Source organism: Pristiophorus japonicus, chromosome 9 (assembly GCF_044704955.1).
Source record: "Pristiophorus japonicus isolate sPriJap1 chromosome 9, sPriJap1.hap1, whole genome shotgun sequence".
Classification (NCBI taxonomy): domain Eukaryota; kingdom Metazoa; phylum Chordata; class Chondrichthyes; family Pristiophoridae; genus Pristiophorus; species Pristiophorus japonicus.
Window position 1 is genome coordinate 211,599,577 of NC_091985.1, and position 20,740 is coordinate 211,620,316.

Here is a 20,740-nt window from a genome sequence, read left to right on the forward strand (position 1 = left end):
CGAGCAAAAGATGGCCACATCATCCACATACAGAGAGGTCTTAACCTGAGCGCCTCCGCTGCCTGGGATTGTCACCCCTCTAATGCCCGCATCCTTCCTAATGGACCCGGCAAAGGGCTCGATACAACACACAAACAAGACAGACGAGAGAGGACAGCCTTGCCTGACTCCAGATCTGATCAGAAAGCTTTCAGTTTCCCACCCGTTGATTAGAACTGCGCTACAGTTATACAGAGTATTGGTGAGACCACACCTGGAATACTGCGTGCAGTTTTGGTTTCCATATTTACGAAAGGATATACTTGCTTTGGAGGCAGTTCAGAGAAGGTTCCAGAGATGAGGGGGTTGACTTATGAGGAAAGGTTGAGTAGGTTGGACCTCTACTCATTGGAATTCAGATGAATGAGAGGTAATGGTATTGAAACGTATAAAATTATGAGGGGGCTTGACAAGGTGGATGCAGAGAGGATGTTTCCACTGATGGGGGAGACTAGAACTAGAGGGCATAATCTTAGAATAAGGGGCCGCCAGAGATGAGAAGGAATTTCTTCTCTCAGAGGCTTATAAATCTGGAATTTGCTGCCTCGGAGAACTGTTGAAATTTGAACATTGAATAAATTTAAGACAGAAATAGACAGTTTCTTGAGTGATAAGGGGAGCGGGCGGGGAAGTGGAGCTGAGTCCATGATCAGATTGAATAGCGGAGCAGAAGAAGAGCCATATTACCTACTCCTATTTCTTATGTTTAGCTCTGTCAAGCCTGTCTGGTGGCTGGTGTACAAAGACCACTACACGTGAAAACAATCCACGCACAGGCATCCTCCCACGCTCCAAGATTTAGTTCGGAATCTGGAGTTTTAAGATTCTTCTGAAAGCTGGCGACCCCCAGGTGGGCAAGTTAACTCCCACAAACAAGTGCTTTACTACGACATTCACAACTACAACAAGTAGAACCAATAGCCAAATCATCAGCAGTCATCGCAACCAGTACAAAGCCACACCTACTACATAACGCAAAGATCAGTCTGTTTTTGAACAATAAGACAGCCCCACTAAAGCAGAGCCTCGAAAAATTAATTAAAACTCTGAATGATAATCTCCACGGAAATCTTTAGTAAAAGGCGAAAGATTTATACGATCTGAAGAGAAACCAGAGGGTACTGATTGTTCCCGCGCAGCTCCTCGCCCACAAGCGACGGCTTGCCTCTTTAACGTTGGGCTGAGCCGCTAGAACTAACTTCTAGAAAAGATATATTACCACAAATCAATACAGCGCGAGGGAAAGTAACTGGAAACTTCAGTGTCCGTGAAAATCAGTTAAACCTGAAGTTTATTTTAGTTTCTTGCTAAGTATTATGAAGAACATTGTGGGTATGTAAATGAGCTTGAGCTTTGTGTGGGCTGGGTTTACAGTGACGTGTCCAATTCTTCGGTACAACTTTACTTCGGGTTTTTATTCTCTCTCAGGTGTGATTTGAAGCTTAAGGTAAACATTTTGGATCAGTGCGGTTTCTGCTCGTGAGCAAACGTGTTTTAGTTTTTTTTTGAAATTCGTAGCCAATCGTTCCAATTCTTTGTCAAATCACAAACGCCAGAGGTCACCTTGGGCGCATTCAAGGATCACTCTGCGCCAATGCTCTTAGCCAAAAGGCCTAGAGCCACTGCACCGTTCCTGGAAGTACTGCAATACCAGGTTCGTGCCATGGAGGTGGATGGGTCAAGCCACCCCACCCACCCATACAGGAAGCATTAACACAATGAGAGCAGACACAGAGCTCAGAGCCGTGCACTGTCCACGTCTAGTATCCATTTCACTGATTTCAATGATATAAACCAGACTTGTTACTGTATTGGTCTGAATTTTGTTAAATTTCAAAATGTACTTTATTCATATAAAAATTTGTACAGTACATTCAAAAGCAGTTCAGTACATTTAGCTGCGGTCAGCAATCCCACACACTACATTTGGCTGTTGACGGCAGTTCCGTTCGATACATTTCCTTGCTTTTCATTTCAAGTACAATTCAGTACAATACGGGATACATTGTAGTACATTCGCCAAATTACATTACATGTGTCACTATACAGTACACGGAATGGGTGACGGTACATTTAAATTTTTTTTTCTTTTCAACGTGCATTACGAAACAGACCTTGCATTGTACATGGCACGACATAGGTGTTTACAGATCATGGTGCTCCATGTACACAAAAAAGAAGTTCCAAGTACGGCCCGAGGGGAGTTTTGAACTGATTCCTGCCCCAGGGTTTACCGTGGCAGAAGGGCTTTAAATGGTGGCCCTTCCCCACTGTGCCTTTGCGGCGGCTGCACCAATTTTTAGTGCGTCCCTCAGCACGTAGTCCTGGATCTTGGTTTGCGTCAGTCTGCAACACGCAGATGTGGACGTCTCCTTGCTCTGGAAGACCAGCAAGTTTTGGCAAGACCAAAGAGCGTCTTTGACCGAGTTGATGGCCCTCCAGCAGCAGGTGATGTCTGTCTCGGTGTGTGTCCCTGGGAACAGCAAGTAGAGCACAGAATCTCGTGTTACGGAGCTGCTCGGGATGAACCTCGACAGCAACCATTGCATCTCTTTCCAAACCTGCCTTGCGAAGGCGCAATCCTGAAGGTGATGCGTGACAGTCTCGTCCGCCCCGCAGCCGACTCGGGGGCACCGTGCCGTGTTGCTGAGACGTCGGCTGTGCATGAACGCTCTGATGGGTAAGGCCCTCCTCACCGCCATCCTTGGGAGCACTGTAAATAAGCCAGCCTCTAAGACCTGTTCCTCATTTTGAAGTGTCTTATTAAAGACTGAGGTCACTGTTACTTTAACCTCCCTCTGTGCAGCCTCATCTGTGTTAGGAACACAATAACTGGCGGCAAGAATACGAATACAACGCAAAGATGCAGCAAATTGTGGGAATCCTGGAGAAATTCTCAGAGGGTGAGGACTGGGAATTTTTTAATTTTTTTTTAAACATTTTTTATTCGTTGCCAATCTTTCCAATTCTTTGTCAAATCACAAACACCAGAGGTCACCTTGCACACATCAAGGATCACTCTGCATCAATGCTCTTAGCCAAAAGGCCTGGAGCCACTGCACTGTTCCTGGAAGTACTGCAATACCAGGTTCGTGCCATGGAGGTGGATGGGTCAAGTCCCCCACATACCTCCGTGGAGGTAGATGGGTCAAAACACCCCACCCACCTCCTATTTCCAAAAAGCATAGGAGAATCACCTTCCTGATCCAGGGAGAACCACGTTGGGGTCATGGTTACTCCCCTGTCAGGTCAGTTACGCATGATCTTAGCCAAAAGGCCACTGGGAAGCCTTTGTCGAATGGCTAGACCAGTACTTTGTAGCCAAGGAGCTGGACGGAGAAGGAAGCGCTGAAAAAAGGAGAGCGGTTCTCCTCACAGTCTGTGGGGCACCGACCTACAGCCTCTTGAAGAATCTTCTGGCTCCTGTGAAACCCACAGATAAGTCATATGAGGAGCTGTGTACACTGGTTCGGGATCATCTTAACCCGAGGGAGAGCATGCAGATGACGAGGTATCAGTTCTATATGTGCCAGCGATCTGAAGGTCAGGAAGTGGCGAGCTACGTTGCCGAGCTAAGGCGACTTGCAGGACAATGTGAGTTTGATGGCTACCTGGAGCAAATGCTCAGAGACTTATTTGTACTGGGCATTGGCCACGAGACTATCCTATGAAAACTTTTGACTGTAGAGACACCGACCCTCAGTAAGGCCATTGCGATAGCACAGACATTTATGTCCACCAGTGATAACAGCAAACAAATCTCTCAGCACACAAGTGCGAGCAATGTTCATAAATTAACTGGAACTGTGTATGCGAGCAGAAATGTGCAGGGCAGAACCCACGAGTCTGCAACTGCCAGCAGGCCTCAGGTGGCCCAGATGACTCAGAGTCCCCAACAAAGGATGAATGCAAGGCAATTCACACCTTGTTGGCATTGTGGAGGCTTGAATTCAGCCTATTCATGAAGCTTCAAAGAGTATGTTTGCAAGAGCTGTGGAACAATGGGGCACCTCCAACGAGCTTGCAAACGAGCTCCAAACTCTGCAAAACCTGCTAACCACCTCGTGGCAGAGGAAGATCGGTCCATGGTGGATCAAAGCAATTTCGAGCCTCAGAGAGAGGAGGCAGATGCTGAAGTACATGGGTGCACATATTTTCGACGAAATGTCTACCTATAATGCTAAACGTAAAATTGAATGGCTTACCTGCAGCCATGGAATTGGACACTGGTGCAAGCCAATCAATCATGAGTAAAAAGATGTTTGAGAGACTGTGGTGCAACGAGGCAATCAGACCAGCCCTGAGCCCCATCCACACAAAACTGAGAACGTACACCAAAGAGCTTATCATCTGCCCTGGGCAGCGCCATGGTCAAGGTCACCTACGAGGGCACAGTGCATGAACTGCCACTCTGGATTGTCCCAGGCGATGGCCCCACACTGCTTGAAAGGAGCTGGCTGGGCAAAATCCGCTGGAACTGGGATGACATCCGAACGCTATCACATGTTGATGAGGCGTAATGTACCCAGGTTCTTAACAATTTTTTTTTATTTTTTTTTATTTTTCGTTGCCAATCTTTCCAATTCTTTGTCAAATGGCTTGACCCATCCACCTCCACGGAGGTGTGTGGGGGGCCTGACCCATCCACTTCCATGGCACGAACCTGGTATTGCAGTACTTCCAGGAACGGTGCAGTGGCTCTAGGCCTTTTGGCTAAGAGCATTGGCGCAGAGTGATCCTTGATGTGTGCAAGGTGACCTCTGGCGTTTGTGATTTGACAAAGAATTGGAACGATTGGCTATGAATTTAATAAATAAATAAATAAATAAATAAATAAAATAAAAAATAAAAAAATCACAAACGCCAGAGGTCACCTTGCACACATCAAGGATCACTCTGCGCCAATGCTCTTAGCCAAAAGTTTTTTAAAAAATTCGTTGCAAATCTTTCCAATTCTTTATCAAATCACAAACGCCAGAGGTCACCTTGCACACATCAAGGATCACTCTGCGCCAATGCTCTTAGCCAAAAGGCCTAGAGCCACTGCACCGTTCCTGGAAGTACTGCAATACCAGGTTCGTGCCATGGAGGTGGATGGGTCAGGCCCCCCACACACCTCCGTGGAGGTGGATGGGTCAATCCACCCCACCCACCTCCAGGTTCTTAACAAATTTCCTTCCCTTTTTGAGCCAGGCATTGGAAACTTTTCTGGGATGAAGGTGCGGATCCACTTGGTCCCAGAGGATTGACCCATTCACCACAAGGCGCAAGTGGTACCTCACATGATGAGGGAGAGAGTGGAAATCGAGCTGGACAGGCTGCAACGCGAGGGCATCATCTCCCCTGTGGAATTCAGTGAGTGGGCCAGCCTGGTTGTTCCAGTACTCAAAAGTGATGGCACGGTCAGGATTTGCGATGATTATAAAGTAACTATTAATCGTTTCTTGCTACAGAACCAATATCCACTACCTAAGGCAGACGACCTATTTGTGACGCTGGCAGGAGGCAAGACATTCACCAAGCTCGACCTGACTTCAGCCTACATGATGCAGGAGCTGGAGGAGTCTTCAAAGGGCCTCACCTGCATCAACATGCACAAGGGACTATTAATCTACAACAGATGCCCATTTGGAATTCGGTCGGCTGCAGCGATCTTCCAGAGAAACATGGAGAGCCTACTCAAGTCGGTACCACACATGGTGGTCTTTCAGGACGACATATTGGTCATGGGTCGGGACACCGCCAAGCACCTACAAAACCTGGAGGAGGTCCTCCAGCGACTGGATCGCATATGCTGCGGCTGAAGAGGTTGAAATGCATCTTCATGGCAACAGAAGTGGAGTTTTTGGGGAGAAAGATCGCGGCGGATTGCATTCGGCCCACAGATGCCAAGACAGAGGCTATCAGGAACGCACCCAGGCCACAGAACGTCACGGAGCTGCGGTCGTTCCTGGGACTTCTCAACTATTTTGGTAACTTCCTACCGGGGTTAAGCACCCCTTTAGAGCCCCTACATGTGTTATTGCGCAAAGGTGAGAACTGGGTATGGGGAAAAAAACCAAGTAATTGCTTTTGAGAAAGCCAGAAACATTTTCTGCTCCAACAAGATGCTTGTATTGTATAACCCATGTAAAAGACTTGTGCTAGCATGTGACGCATCATCGTATGGAGTTGGGTGTGTATTACAACAAGCTAACGTTGAGGGGAAGTTGCAAGCTGTCGCCTATGCTTCCAGGAGCTTGTCTACGGCCGAGAGGGCCTACAGCATGATTGAGAAAGAGGCATTAGCGTGTGTGTTCAGGGTAAAGAAAATGCATCAGTACCTGTTTTGCCTCAAATTTGAGCTGGAAACTGATCACAAGCCCCTCACATCCCTGTTCTCTGAAAGCTAGGGGATAAATACTCATGCCTCAGCCCACATACAAAGGCGGGCACTCGCACTATCAGCGTATAACTATACCATCCGCCACAGGCCAGGCACTGAGAACTGCGTGGATGCTATCAGTCAGCTACCATTGCCCAACACGGGGGTGGAAATGGCGCAGCCCGCAGACTTGTTGATGGTCATGGAAGTGTTTGAAAATGATAAATCACCTGTCACGGCCCGCCAGATTAGGACTTGGACCAGCCAAGATTCTCTGCTGTCCCGAGTAAAAAACTGTTTACTGCATGGGAACTGGGCCAGCATCCTAGGTGAAATGCAAGAGGCAATCAAGCCATTCCAGCGGTGAAAGGATGAGCTGTCCATTCAGGCAGACTGCCTGTTGTGGGGTAACTGAGTAGTGCTGCCAAAAAAGGGCAGGGAGATGTTAATCTCGGATCTTCACAGCACACACCCGGGTATAGTAATGATGAAAGCGATAGCCAGGTCCCACGTGTGGTGGCCCGGTATCGACTCTGACTTAGAGTCCTGTGTATGGCAATGCAGCATATGTGCTCAGTTGAGCAACGTGCCCAGAGAGGCACCACTAAGTTTGTGGTCCAGGCCCTCCAGACCTTGGTCAAGGATCCATGTCGACTATGCGGGCCCGTTTCTCGGTAAAATGTTCCTGGTGGTGGTGGATGCTTTTTCAAAATGGATTGAATGTGAAATAATGTCGGGAAACACCATCACCACCACCCTCGAAAGCCTGAGGGTCATGTTTGCCACCCACGGCCTGCCTGACATACTGGTCAGTGACAACGGGCCATGTTTTACCAGTGCCGAATTTAAAGAATTCATGACCCACAATGGGATCAAACATATCACCTCGACTCCGTTTAAACCAGCCTCCAATGGGCAGGCAGAGCGGGCAGTGCAAACAATCAAACAGAGCCTTAAATGAGTAACAGAAGGCTCACTCCAAACCCGCCTGTCCTGAATACTGCTCAGCTACCGCACAAGACCTCACTCGCTCATAGGCATGCCCCCGGCTGAGCTACTCATGAAAAGGACACTTAAAACCAGACTCTCGCTGGTTCACCCCAACCTGCATGATCAGGTAGAGAGCAGGCGGCAGCAACAAAATGTAAACGATGGTCGTGCCACTGTGTCACTGGAAATTGATCTGAATGACCCTGTGTATGTGCTAAACTATGGACATGGTCCCAAGTGAATCGCGGGCACGGTGATAGCTATGAAGGGAGTAGGGTGTTTGTAGTCAAACTAGACAATGGACAAATTTGCAGAAAGCATCTGGACCAAACGTGGCTGCAGTTCACAGACTGCCCTGAACAACCCATAGCAGACATCACCTTTTTCAAGCCCACAACACACACCCAAAGGATCAATGACTACACGCCAGACCAGAAAATCGAATCCATCATGCCCAACAGCCCAGCAAGGCCAGGGTCACCTAACAGCCCAGCAAGGCCAGGCTCACCTAGCAGCCCTGCAGGGCCAACAACATGCCAGCCCAGCGAGGGCACAGCCAACACACCAGAACAGACATTTATACCGAGGCAGTCCACCAGGGAAAGAAAGGCTAAGCATGGGCAAGGAAACCTCCTACTGATTACCACCTACCGCTCTCCCTCAGCTGGTGAATCAGTACCCCACTATGTTGAACACTACTTGAAAGAAGCACTGAGAGTAGCAAGGATTGATTGAGTCCTGAAGGACATAGCTGCCAGATTGGGCCTGCGACACAATCATCACAGCCCCAGGAGATAGCTGCAGGGGTTTCTCAGGGCAGTGCCCTAGGCCCAATCATCTTGAGCTGCTTCATCAATGACCTTCCCTATGACCATCATAAGATCAGAAGTGGAAATGTTTGCTGATGACTGCACAGTGTTCAATGCCATTCGCAACTATTCCGATAATGAAGCAGTCCATACCCACATGCAGCAAGATCTGGATGAGATTCAGGCTTGGGCTGATAAGTGGTAAGTAACATTCACGCCACACAAGTGCTATCTCCAACAAGCCAGAGTCTAACCATCATCCCATGACATTCAATGGCATTACCATCGCCGAATTCCCCACCATAAGCATCCTAGGAGTCCATTGACCAGAAATTTAAATGGACCAGCCAAATAAATAATGTGGGCAACAAGAGCCGGTCAGAGGCTGGGCATTCTGCGGCAAGTGTCTCAACTCCTGACTTCCCAAAGCCTTTACACCATCTACAAGGCACAAGTCAGGAGTGTGATGGAATGCTCTCCACTTGCCTGGATGAGTGCAGCTGCAACAACACTCAAGAAGCTCGAAACTATCCAGGGCAAAGCAGCCTGTTTGATTGGCATCCCATCCACCACCTTAAACATTCACACCCTCCATCACCGACATACTGTGGCTGTCATGTGTACCATCTACAAGATGCACTGCAGCAATTCACCAAGGCTTCTTTGGCAGCACCTCCCAAACCCACAACCTCTACCACCTAGAAGGACAAGGTCAGTAGACGATTGGGAACACCATTACCTCCAAGTACCCCTCCAAGTAACACACCATCCTGACTTGGAAATATATCGCCGTTCCTTCATCGGCGCTGGGTCAAAATCATGTAACTCCCTCCCTAACAGTACTATGGGAGTTCCTTCACTACCTGCAATGGCACCAGCGACCTGAAAGACTTGTACGGGATTTGGACCAACGCCAGATCCAGGTCACCATGAAAGTGGATGCCAGCGGAACCATCCTGCACCTCACCCCCCTCCAGTTTTGCCATCGGAGGAATTCGGGGCTACATGGTGTACGCTGGCCAACCCAACGTGTGCTGGACCTGCGGGAAGGCAGGCCATGTGGCGGCAAGCTGCAAAACTGTCATCTGCCGAAACTGCAAGAACAAAGGCCACCAGACAAAGGACTGTAAGGAGACCAAGTGCTGCAACCTCTGTGGTCTGGCTGGGCACCTTTCCAAAAACTGCCCCAAACACAGGCAGCAAAGAACATTGCACGAGAGGAGGAGGAAGCTGAGGAACACAATGTTCCAGAGGAGACCTACACCCTCCCCCCGACCAGTGCCCTGAGCAAAGAAGCAATCGCCCTCGTGGACTCGGAACAAGTCAGGGAGGAAGAGAAGCCTGCTACGACGAGCTGCGAGACACCAACACCCAGCAGTGAAGCTCTCCCCCAGCGCACCGAGTCCAGGAATGAGGAGACAGCAGATGATGAAGCGGGATGGGAGACCATCAAGAAAAAGGCCCACAAGCGTAAGGAGAACAGGCAAGCAAGGGCCCCTGCGGAAACGAAAGGGAAGAGGCGGCTAACGTCTACAACAGACAGCAGCGACGGCAGCTCGTCTGATGATGAAAGGCGAGACAAAGCCCCTCACTACCGCCACCAGAACAAGAGGCAATACGCCAACCCACAGCCACAGGTGACCGGGAGCAGTGAAGTGACCAGCACAGCCCCGCTCCGGAAACCCGGGAGCAGCGAAGCACCCAGCGCACACGAGCTCCGGAACACCGGGAGCAAAGAAGCGACCAACACAGACCAGCTCCGGGATAACGGGAGCAGTGAAGTGCCCAGCACACCCCACCTCCGGAATACCGGGAGCGACGCAGCGATCGCAGCACACCAGCTCGAGATCGCTGCGACTGATGAAAAGAGGGAACCACCAACACCAGGCGAGGACAGTGCAGAGGACATATCAGACTTTCTGACAACACTGCACCAGTCCCCGGGTCGAAACACTCCCACGGTAGAGGACGACCAGTGCAAGGAAATGGCGGACGAGACTGTCACCCATCTCCTTCAGGATTGCGCCTTCGCAAGGCAGGTTTGGAAAGAGATGCAGTGGTTGCTGTCGAGGTTCATCCCAAGCAGCTCCGTAACACAGGACTCTGTGCTCTACAGGCTGTTCCCAGGGACACACACCGAGACAGACATCACCTGCTGCTGGAGGGCCATCAACTCGGTCAAAGACGCTCTTTGGTCTTGCCGAAACTTGCTGGTTTTCCAGAGCAAGGAGATGACCATGTCTGCGTGTTGCAGACTGGCGCAATCCAAGATCCAGGATTACGTGCTGAGGGACGCACTTAAAATTGATGCAGTCGCCGCAAAGGCACGGTAGGGAAGGGCCACAGTTTAAAGCCCTTCTGCCACGGAAAAGCTGGGGGCAGGAATCAGTATAAAACCCCCCTCGGGCTGTATTTGTAATTTACTTTTTGTGTACATGGAGCGCCATGATCTGTAAACACCTATGTAGTGCCAGGTACAATGCAAGGTCTGTTGCGAAATGCATGTTGAAAAGAAAAATGTAAATGTACCATCACCCATTCCGTGTCCTGTATAGTGACACATGAAATGTAATTTGTTTGAATGTACTACAATGTATCCCGTATTGGACCGAATTGCACTTGAACTGGAAAACAAGGAAATGTAACGAACGGAACTGCCGTCAGCACCCAAATAATAGTGTATGGGATTGCTGACCGCAGCTAAATGTATTGAAATGCCTTTGAATATACTGTACAGATATTTTTTTTATTAATAAAGTATATTTTGAAATTAAAAAAAACAGTGCAAAGAAATGTATCGAACGGAACTGCCGTCAGCACGCAAATGTAGTGTATGGGATTGCTGACCGCAGCTAAATGTACTGAACTGCTTTTGAATGTACTGTACAAATTTTTATATGAATAAAGTATATTTTGAAATTTTAAAAAAGTATTCAGACCAATACATCAACAAGTCTGGTTTATATCATTGAAATCAGTGAAATGGATACTAGACGTGGACAGTGCACGGCTCTGAGCTCTGTGTCTGCTCTCATTGTGTTAATGACTTCCTGTATGAACTAAAACACGTTTGCTCACGAGCAGAAACCGCACTGATCCAAAATGTTTACCTTAAGCTTCAAACACACCGAGAGAGAATAAAAACCCGAAGTAAAGTTGTACCAAAGAATTGGACACGTCATTGTAAACCCAGCCCGCACAAAGCTCAAGCTCATTTACATACCCACAATGTTCTACATAATACTTAGCAAGAAACTAAAATAAACTTCAGGTTTAACTGATTTTCACGGACACTGAAGTTTCCAGTTACTTTCCCTCGCGCTGTATTGATTTGTGGTAATATATCTTTTCTAGAAGTTAGTTCTAGCGGCTCAGCCCAACGTTAAAGAGGCAAACCGTCGCTTGGGGGCGAGGAGCTGCGCGGAAATAATCAGTATATTCTGGTTTCTCTTCAGATCGTATAAATCTTTCGCCTTTTACTAAAGATTTCCGTGGAGAGTAACATTCAGAGTTTTAATTAATTTTTCGAGGCCCTGCTTTAGTGGGGCTGTCTTATTGTTCAAAAACAGACTGATCTTTGCATTATGTAGTAGGTGTGGCTTTATACAGATTGCGATAACTACTGATGATTTGGTTATTTACTTGTTGTAGTTGTGAATGTCGTACTAAAGCACTTGTTTGTGGGAGTTAACTTGCCCACCTGGGGTTCGCCAGCTTTCAGAAGAATCTTAAAACTCCAGATCCCGAACTAAATCTTGGAGCGTGGGAAGATGCCTGTGCGTGGATTGTTTTCACGTGTAGTGGTCTTTGTACACCAGCCACCACACGGGCTTGACAGAGCTAAACATAAGAAATAGGAGTAGGTAATACGGCTCTTCGAGCCTGCTCCGCCATTCAATAAGATCATGGCTGATCTGATCATGGACTCAGCTCCACTTCCCCGCCCGCTCCCCATAACCCCTTATCACTCAAAAAAATTGTCTATTTCTGTCTTAAATTTATTCAATGTCCCAACTTCAACAGCTCTCCGAGGCAGCAAATTCCAGATTTATAAGCCTCTGAGAGAAGAAATTCCTTCTGATCTCTGTTTAAATGGGCGGCCCCTTATTCTAAGATTATGCCCTAGTTCTCTAGTTCTAGTCTCCCCCATCAGTGGAAACATCCTCTCTGCATCCACCTTGTTAAGCCCCCTCATAATTTTATATGTTTCGATAACATCACCTCTCATTCTTCTGAATTCCAATGAGTAGAGGCCCAACCTACTCAACCTTTCCAAATAAGTCAACCCCCTCATCTCTGGAATCAACCTATTGAACCTTCTCTGAACTGCCTCCAAAGCAAGTATATCCTTTCGTAAATATGGAAATCAAAACTGCACGCAGTATTCCAGGTGTGGTCTCACCAATACCCTGTATAACTGTAGCGCAGTTCTAATCAACGGGTGGGAAACTGAAAGCTTTCTGATCAGATCTGGAGTCAGGCAAGGCTGTCCTCTCTCGTCTGTCTTGTTTGTATGTTGTATCGAGCCCTTTGCCGGGTCCATCAGGAAGGATGCGGGCATTAGAGGGGTGATGATTCCAGGCAGCGGAGGCGCTCAGGTCAAGACCTCCCTGTACGTGGATGACGTGGCCATCTTTTGCTCGGATCCGCAGTCGGTCCGCAGATTGCTCACAATCTGCGACCAGTTTGAACTGGCCTTGGGAGCGAAGGTCAATCGCAGCAAAAGCGAGGCCATCTTCTTTGGCAATTGGGCCGACCGATCCTTTATCCCCTTCACCGTTAAGCCAGATTACCTGAAGGTGTTGGGAATATGGTTCCCAAAACCTGGGAAGAGCGTATCGCCAAAGTGAAGCAAAAACTGGGATAGTGGAAGCTGCGCTTCCTCTCCATGGCAGGAAAAAACCTGGTCATCAGGAGTGAGGTGCTCTTGGGTTTGCTGCATATGGCACAGGTCTGGCCCATCTCTCGCTCCTGTGCCGCGGCAGTCACCCAGGCTGTCTTCCACTTTGTCTGGAGGTCCAAAATGGACTGTGTCCGCAGAGACACATGTACAAATCTCTGGACAGTGGAGGAAAGGATGTTCCGAACGTGGCCCTCATCCTGATGGCCAGCTTTGTGTGCGGCTGCATCAAGCTGTGCACAGACCCCCAGTATGCAAACACCAAGTGTCACTACGTGCTGAGTTTCTACCTGTCCCCTTTGTTGTCTGTCCACCTGTCCTTCGTGGAAAAGTTTTTCACAAAAAAAACCCTCTGACCACAAGGCCATAAAACAGTTGTCAGCACGTAAGGTCCTGGACGCCCTACGAAAGAAGGAGAGGGTGGACCCTGTCGGGTGGTTCCCTGAGCGGATGGTCAAACTCGTTTGGCAGAACATCTCATCGCCAGAGCTTTCACACAAGCACCATCGGCCTTTTGGCTAAGAGCTGCATAACTAACCTGACCAGCCACCATGACCTCCGGGTGGTTTCTCCCTGGTCAGGAAGGTATATGCTTACATTTTTGTAAACAGGAGGTGGGTGGGATGGCTTGACCCATCCACCTCCACGGAGGTGTGTGGGGGACCTGACCCATCCACCTCCATGGCACGAACCTGGTATTGCAGTACTTCCAGGAATGGTGCAGTGGCTCTAGGCCTTTTGGCTAAGAGCATTGGCGCAGAGTGATCCTTGACTGGTGCAGGGTGACCTCTGGCGTTTGACAAAGAATTGGAACGATTGGACACGAATAAAAAAAAAAAAAGCACCATGACATAGCTTGGTTGGTGGTGAGGAGGGCCTTACCTGTCAGAGCGTTCATGTACAGCCGACATATCATCAACACGGCACGCTGCCCCTGAATCGGTTGCGGGGCGGACGAGACTGTCACCCATCTCTTTCAGGATTGTGCCTTCGCAAGGCAGGTTTGGAAAGAGATGCATTGGTTGCTGTCGAGGTTCATCCCAAGCAGCTCCGTAACACAGGACTCGGTGCTCTACGGGCTGTTCCCAGGGACACACACCGAGACAGACATCACCTGCTGCTGGAGGGCCATCAACTCGGTCAAAGACGCTCTTTGGTCTTGCCGAAACTTGCTGGTTCTACAGAGCAAGGAGATGTCCATGTCTGCGTGTTGCAGACTGGCGCAATCCAAGATCCAGTGCTGAGGGACGCACTTAAAATTGGTGCAGTCGCCACAAAGGCACGGTGGGGAAGGACCACAGTTTAAAACCCTTCTGCCATGGAAAACCCGGGGGCAGGAATCAGTATAAAACTCCCCTCGGGCCGTATTTGTAATTTACTTTTTGTGTACATGGAGCACCATGATCTGTAAACACCTATGTAGTGCCATGTACAATGCAAGGTCTGTTGCGAAATGCATGTTGAAAAGAAAAAAAAAATGTAAATGTACCGTCACCCATTCTGTGTACTGTATAGTGACACATGAAATGTAATTTGTTTTCATGTACTACAAGGTATCCCATATTGGACCGAATTGCACTTGAACTGGAAAGCAAGGAAATGTAACAAACGGAACTGCCGTCAGCACCCAAATAATAGTGTATGGGATTGCTGACCGCAGCTAAATGTATTGAAATGCCTTTGAATGTACTGTACAGATTTTTTTATGAATAAAGTATATTTTGAAATAAAAAAAAAACAAGCACCATGACGTAACTTGGTTGGCGGTGAGGAGGGCCTTACCCATCAGAGCGTTCATGCGCAGCCGACGTCTCAGCAACACGGCACGGTGCCCCCGAGTCGGCTGCGGGGCGGACGAGACTGTCATGCATCTCCTTCAGGATTGCGCCTTCGCAAGACAGGTTTGGAAAGAGATGCAGTGGTTGCTGTCGAGGTTCATCCCAAGCAGCTCCGGAACACAAGACTCTGTGCTCTATGGGCTGTTCCCAGGGACACACACCGAGGCAGACATCACCTGCTGCTAGAGGGCCATCAACTCGGTCAAAGACACTCTTTGGTCTTGCCGAAACTTGCTGGTCTTCCAGAGCAAGGAGATGTCCACGTCTGCGTGATGCAGACTGGCGCAATCCAAGATCCAGGATTACATGCTGAGGGACGCACTTAAAATTGGTGCAGCCGGCACAAAGGCACGGTGGGGAGGGGCCACAGTTTAAAGCCATTCTGCCACGGTAAACCCGGGGGCAGGAATCATTTCAAAACTCCCCTCGGGCCGTACTTGTATCTTCCTTTTTGTGTACATGGAGCACCATGATCTGTAAACACCTATGTCGTGCCATGTACAATGCAAGGTCTGTTTCGTAATGCACATTGAAAAGAAAAAATGTAAATGTACCATCACCCATTCTGTGTACTGTATAGTGACACATGTAATGTAACTTGTTGAATGTACTACAATGTATCCCGTATTGTACCAAATTGTACTTGAAATGAAAAGCAAGGAAATGTATCAAACGGAACTGCCGTCAGCACCCAAATGTAGTGTATGGGATTGCTGACAGCAGCTAAATGTACTGAACTGCTTTTGAATGTACTGTACAAATATTTATATGAATAAAGTATATTTTGAAATTAAAAAAAAGACCGGTATGCCAGCCCAGGTGAAGTAGACTTTTACATTGCAAATCTATGTTTGCAGGAACCGGCCACTGGACAGGTCTCCAACGTAAAGGACAGTTTTTTGAAATGTAAATGTTTTGAACTGTAACCTGTAACTTAAACATGGATTTAAAAATTGCATCTATTAACGTGCGTAGCGTAAAATCCACTACATGATGTGTTTCCACCTTGGGGTACCTCGCCAAGGTCAAAGCAGACCTGCTGTTCTTGCAGGAATGCAGGCTGCTGCACTTCAGCAGTTACCGGCAGTGGTCATCCATCCATATGGTCAGGAGGCAACGACTGCTGGTCTTCAGCCTAGGCATTCTGCTGCGGGAAGGCCACTTCACCATCACTGAAGTTAAGGAGGTGGTGGGCGTCCGCCTCCTCGTAGCAGATGTAATGTACAAAAATTCCCCTTTAAGGCTAATTAACGTGTCTGCCTCGCCTCTCAGAAGCGAGCGGCTGGCCCTCTTCCAGCAGCTCCCACTGCTGCTGGTGACGTCCAGGCCGGTCATTCTGGGTGGTGACTTTAACTGCATCATCAATGCGGCTGGACGATCCAGCAGAGCCGACATTCAAGCTGGACGCCACGTCCAAACTCCTGATGGATGCTGTAAAAGACACCAAGCTGTGCGACATCTTCAGCAACCCTGCAGACGGAGCACCGCGCAGATACACCTGGTCAAGACCAGACGGGTCCGTCCGTTCCAGAATAGACTTCCTGTTTGTGTCCCACACGCTCAAGGTCAGATCCACCGATGTCACACCGGTGTTCTTCTCTGACCACTGCCTCCTACTGGCCGACTGTTGCCCACAGGAAAACCAGAAATTTGGCAGAGGGATATGGAAGCTGAACGTGAAACTGTTGACTCTGGAAAACGTGGAGGAACTCAAGAGGGATTACAAAGGTTGGAGAACCGTAAAATCCATTTGCGATTCCCCGATACACTGGTGGGAAACAATCAAGACAAACATCAAGAGGTTCTTTATCCTCAAAGGTGTTCAGGAGGCGAGAGGGAGACAGAGGGAATTGTCCCAACTCCAGAAGAGCATGCAAAACCTGCTCCTGTTGCAGGGGATGGGAGTCGATGTCGCGGAGGAACTCGAAGAGGTGAAGGGCCAGCAAGTCTTGCTCTTTGGCTCAGAGTCCTCCAAAATCATTTTCCGCTCCAGAGTCCGCTCCGTCGAGCAGGGTGACACGTGTTCGCGCTTCTTCTTCCAAAAGGTACACAGGGGGAGCTCTGTGATCACCAGCCTAAAGGAAGAAGACAGTTCTGTTACGTTTTCGCAGCCAGATAGGTTGAGGATCAGCAAATCCTTCTATGCCAGGCTGTATGATGTCAAGCCCACAGACCACACGGCCTCCCAGTCGTTCCTGCCGTCTATCACGGAGGTCCTAGATGACAGCGAGCGGGAGAATCTGGACCACCCATTAACTCTGGACGAGATGACAAAGGCCGTTCAGTCCCTTGCGACAAGTAAAACTCCCGGAAGCGATGGCTTACCGGTCGAGTTGTATTCGGCTCTGTGGGACTGGATGGGCCCAGACCTGCTGGAAGTGTACGAGGGTATGCTTCTGGCTGGCAGTATGTCAGAATCAATGAGGAAAGGCATCATCACCCTCAGCTACAAGCAGAAGGGGGAGAGGGAGACCCCCAGTACGCAAACACCAAGTGGCACTACATGCTGAGGTTCTACCTGTCCCCGGTGTTGCGAAGGATGGGCCTGGCCATGCTGCCGCGAAACGCCCCCACCAGTTGGACCATGCCTGTTCACCTGTCCTTCAAGGAAAAGTTTTTCACAAAAAACCCGTTTGACCACAAAGCCATAAAACAGTGGTCAGCACGTAAGGTCCTGGATGCCCTACGAAAGAAGGAGAGGGTGGACCCTGTCGGGTGGTTCCCTGAGCAGACTGTCGAACTTGTTTGGCAGAACGTCTCATCGCCAGAGCTTTCACACAAGCACCAAGATGCAGCTTGGTTGGCGGTGAGGAGGGCCCTACCCGTCAGAGCGTTCATGCACAGCCGACGTCTCAGCAGCACGGCACGATGCCCCCAAGTCGGCTGCGGGGCGGACGAGACTGTCACCCATCTCCTTCAGGATTGCGCCTTCGCAAGGCAGGTTTGGAAAGAGATGCAGTGGTTGCTGTCGAGGTTCATCCCGAGCAGCTCCGTAACACAGGACTCTGTGCTCTACAGGCTGTTCCCAGGGACACACACCGAGACAGAAATCATCTGCTGCTGGAGGGCCATCAACTTGGTGAAAGACGCTCTTTGGTCTTGCCGAAACTTGCTGATAGAGTATTCAAACAGGCTCATTTAGACAGACTGTGAAAATTCACAGACCCCCAAGTCAAGGCTGCTACATGCAGTTCGGCATGTTGCATTAACTCATCAATCAACTTGACATTTTCGGTCCTTGGGTAGCGAGCCAATAAAACATTAAAAGACTTTCAATTGAGCCAATAAGGTCAAAGAAGGTGAGTTCTTTTCTGTAAATTGATCCAGGCATAAATACAGCCATTTTGACCATGCGTCTCAGTAAGACAAAGAAATTGGCAATCAGCCAGCAGTTTGTTGCTCTCTGCCAAGATTAAAAAGTTAAAACTACCATCGGAGTTCGTATTTTATTGGAAATTAAGAGATCTAACAATTTTGGCGCTGCGAACAGGATCGCTGAGGAAAGAAACTGAATTTTGGACATCGGACCTATATATTGAGGTAAGGACTCCTCTTTTTAAAAAAAGTCCTCGGTCAAAAGTCTAAATTCGCCTCTCTTTCTACGCGATTCCGAAAGCCTCCGGTTTGCGAACCCTCCGGTTGGTAGTTGGCTCGAGGTCCCATAGACGTCTAAACTTCGGCGGTGTGTTAGTTAATTAATCACCGACCTATTGATCGGCTAGCAGGCCTACGACTCGCGACCCTAGTAAAGAAATGGCGGCAGGAGATAAGGGCAAAGAATTGCCTACAACTGTTAAAGGTGGGCAGGCACCACCTGAAGTTTTTTTTAGATTTAATTCTCTAACAGTTGAAAGAATACATAGAGCAACAATTCAACTTATCTAAAACCTGTATTAAGATTAAAAGCGCAAACCCGAAGACATGACCGAGGAATAGATACGGTTTCTGAATCCTCCGACAATACAGTGTCGGAGGATGATGAAGAATTAGGGGTGCGCTTTGCCCCATTTAAAAAAAGATGAGTTGTAGGCAAATCAGAAGAGACTGCGGATGAGGGCGGAACCAAAAAAACAAAGAGAAGGGTGTACGAAGAATACTTAGTTCATGATCCGGCAGACCCAGAGAAAATTGATAAATGGTCCAAGGAATTGCCCAATCCAAAGAAAGGGGGAGTAAAAACGTGGGACCAATTGGACCGCTTAAGAAATATATATCAACTTCATCCCTGGGACGGAGTGCAAATTTTGACCAAAATGGTGCCAAAAACAGAGGGAAGAAAATTGCACGACAAGGTAGATGAAGTTTTGGGGCAGAATGAGCAAGAATTAGATGCAGGATGGGAGGCGATTAAACACTGGCTGCAAGTCTTCAGTCCAGCTAAGACAGACTGGGGAAAAATTGCAGCCTGCCAACAGAAAGGAACAGAGGAGGTCCTGGAGTATGACGAGCGGTTTAGATGCACGTGGCTAAAACATTCGGGTATGAATAATACGGATGAGTAAATGGATAAACAAGTGTTTGGACCCCTGAAAGCAGCTTTCGTGGCAGGTCTAAAGCCAGAACTGTCCAAAATGCTTAAGGTAGTGTTACCGGACTGGGAAGGTAGAGGAACTACCTTTGCAGCATTGGTGGATCGATGTAACCAATTAGATCGGGATATGGGAGCTAAAGTCTGAGCTGTACAGGCTATGGGATGGAAATCCCAGGATTCCGATTAACAGTCATTAGGAAAATTATCCGGAAAATGTCATTATTGTGGGAAAGAAGGTCACTGGGCCAAGACGTGCAGGGCAAAACAGCAAGGTCGTGGCTGGGGAAAAGGACGCAGCCAGGGATACAATTCAGCCAACAAACCAGGCTTGTCACAAGATAACGACCTCATAGAAGCATTTAAGCGACTGACAATACAACAACAGAAGGAGTTACTTGGGATAGCAAAAAACGATTAGAGCCCACCCTGGCCCCCCCTCTTCGCACTAATACAACAAAGGGGAGATGGGCTATATATAACTGTGAGGGTGGGCGATAAGGATGTGGACTGTCTTTTAGACACAGGGGCGGAATTAACATGCTTACCCCGACAATATGGAGACTTTTTGCCGTTGGATGGTAGGGCACGTACAGCCCATGGAGTTGGGGGCTATAAAATGGAAATTAAAAGGACAACACCGGTACTTATAGGGCTGGGTCCACATGAACTAACCACGCCGGTCTGGATAGGCCCAGTAGATCAACCCCTTTTGGGAATGGATGTTCTAATCCAAATAGATTCATCGTTGCATTTCGAGGATGGTCGGGTGACATGGTCAATTAGAACTTTGAAGAAAGAAGAATTGAAGGAACAGCCGATATGGGCTAAAGATAAGAAAGATTGTGGCCTACTCCAGATGGAGCCTGCGTCATTTACAGGGACCAAGCCTCCATGCACTAAACAGTATCCCATCAGTCCAACTGCCATCGCGGGAATCTTACCGGTTATTCAGCAATTGGAGAAACAAGGGGTGCTTATTAAAACGCATAGCTCCTCCAATAGCCCCATGTGGCCGGTACAGAAATCTAATGAGACTTGGCGTTTGACTGTCGATTCTCGGAAAGCTAACCAGTGTATTGATCAAAAAGCTCCTTTGGTCGCAGATCCCTCCACCATTTTTAATGCCCTCAAACCGGAACATAAATATTTCTCGGTTATAGATATGGCCAATGGATTTTGGTCGGTGCCTCTGGCACCGGAGGTTCGACAGTGGTTTGCTTTCACTGTCCAAGGACAACAGTATACTTGGACCCGGTTACCGCAGGGTTT

General features: G+C 48.4%; 2 non-coding genes across 2 annotated transcripts; one reads left to right on the forward strand and one right to left on the reverse strand.

The window, feature by feature from the left end:
* Positions 1 to 1,045: 1,045 nt before the first annotated feature.
* LOC139274475 (U5 spliceosomal RNA) lies at positions 1,046 to 1,159 on the reverse strand. The gene has a single exon (XR_011595533.1). It is a non-coding gene; the product is annotated as a U5 spliceosomal RNA (small nuclear RNA).
* A 10,478-nt stretch (positions 1,160 to 11,637) lies between these two features.
* Positions 11,638 to 11,751, forward strand: LOC139274429 (U5 spliceosomal RNA). Its single transcript, XR_011595487.1, has one exon. It is a non-coding gene; the product is annotated as a U5 spliceosomal RNA (small nuclear RNA).
* Positions 11,752 to 20,740: the final 8,989 nt, after the last annotated feature.